Source organism: Mastomys coucha, unplaced genomic scaffold (genome assembly GCF_008632895.1).
Source record: "Mastomys coucha isolate ucsf_1 unplaced genomic scaffold, UCSF_Mcou_1 pScaffold9, whole genome shotgun sequence".
Lineage (NCBI taxonomy): Eukaryota > Metazoa > Chordata > Mammalia > Rodentia > Muridae > Mastomys > Mastomys coucha.
In genome coordinates this window covers 64,925,528-64,927,315 of record NW_022196915.1, presented here as the reverse complement: position 1 = coordinate 64,927,315, position 1,788 = coordinate 64,925,528, and positions in this window count along the sequence as shown.

Here is a 1,788-nt window from a genome sequence, read left to right as displayed (position 1 = left end):
ACACAGGGAAAGTGTCAAGAACGCTGTGGTTAGTGCAGCCAACTGCTCAACAGAGGTCAAGGGGAGTAGGGGGAGGAAGTGGTTTCAGAAAATGTGATCTTATGTGGAAAAAGGCCTTCTCTGGTTTCTTCCGTTGGTGAGGAAGGCAGCTGGAGGTCATATCTGCTGCTCTAGGGAGCCTCTGAGACAGGCAGAAATACTGAAATTTGGGACAAAGGAAAGTAGAAAATACACAGTTGTCTCTTGAGGCCTTCAATTAGCTGCATTATTAGACAGATGTCTGCTAGTTAATCATAAAGTTCAGGAGAGTGTAAATGACCAGACGAGAGCTTTTGCCTCAGTCCAGACAATGAATGGGATAACACACAAATGGTATTGATGTTAGAGACTGTAAAAGAACCACGAACCCAGGGCCCTGTCTTAGCAGACGGTTAAAAGAGTGGGGAGGGGCGTTACTAGTTGTCAAATATGGAAGTCCCTTGAGAATCAATGTTCTGGGTAGCAAGGGGCAGCAGCTGATCGATGGGCCTTTCTGAGCCTTCTACTCTCTGGAAAAGAGCATTTCCAATTGAGCATCTTACGTAGCAGCCCTTCCCCCAACCCCTCTCCCCCTCTTCATTTGAATGGACAAAGCATAAGTAAATGCAATGCTGCAGAAAATTCAGATTGTGGTTCCAGAGGCTGGGAGCCAAAGGCACCTATTGGGCTTTAAAGAGCCCAATATTTTTTGTCCACTGTGAGAGCAAGGCTGAATTTGCAGGATGGCTCTTTATTGAAGCCAGGTGTCAGCTGTCTTCTTCGCCAGGAAGGGAGGCTGTTTGAGTCCCAGGAAGCATTTCCTGTGGTGGTTGTGCTTTTCTGGTCCAAGTGCCAAGGGCCACCAGTGTTCCCAAAGAGTCCTACAATCTCTCATTCCTTCCCTTCTCTTTCTCCCCGTCTCTCCCCCGTACTCTCTCCCCCTCATCCTGTCTGTTTCCTTGAGCAATTGCACAAGGTCCTTACACTCAAAAGTGGTCAACATTTATGTGAAATTCCAAAATTTGTTTCCTGGTCTCAGATCCATGAGATGTTGCTACCTATGCTCCCTGTGGCTCCAGTCGAACTTCTGTTTCAACAAGGGTCTCTGGTGTGTTCCCATTTACCCTTTGCAGAAAAGAAGCAGCTGTTTGCAAGCTTTTGCCTGATGAGTTCTTTCACCAAAGAGGACCCCTACTAGTAAGGATAAAATGAATATGTGTCATCCCCTTAGCCCAGTACCTGGCACACAGAAGGAGCCTGGTAATGCTGGCATTCTCTACATATCAAGCCAGGAAGACTGGCTCCCCTCTTTGCTCCAAGATAGAGGAGGACACATCTATTTCTTTGAAGAGAAAAGAACATCTGCCAAGTAAGGGCAGCGCAGTCAAGGACTGGAGCTTGGAAATCTGTCCTGGAGCCAGCCAGTTGCATGAGATTGTGAATGTTGGAACCTAGGGATTCTTGACTTATGTTTGTTCATGTGGGTGAGTGTGTGGATGTAGTTGCACAAGCATATGTGTGTGGGGAGCCTGTATGTCAAGGCCCAAGGCCAACCTCAAATGTTATCTCTGTCTGTCACCTTGTTATCTGAGACAGTGTCTCTCATTGGCCTGGAGCACCCAGCATTAGTGATGTAGGTGACAAACTCTTCTGTTTGTCCTTTAAGCATTGGCAATGATGAGTTGGATCTCCATCTTCTCCTAGCTTCTCTTCTCTTCTCTTCTCTTCTCTTCTCTTCTCTTCTCTTCTCTTCTCTTCTCTTCTCTTCTC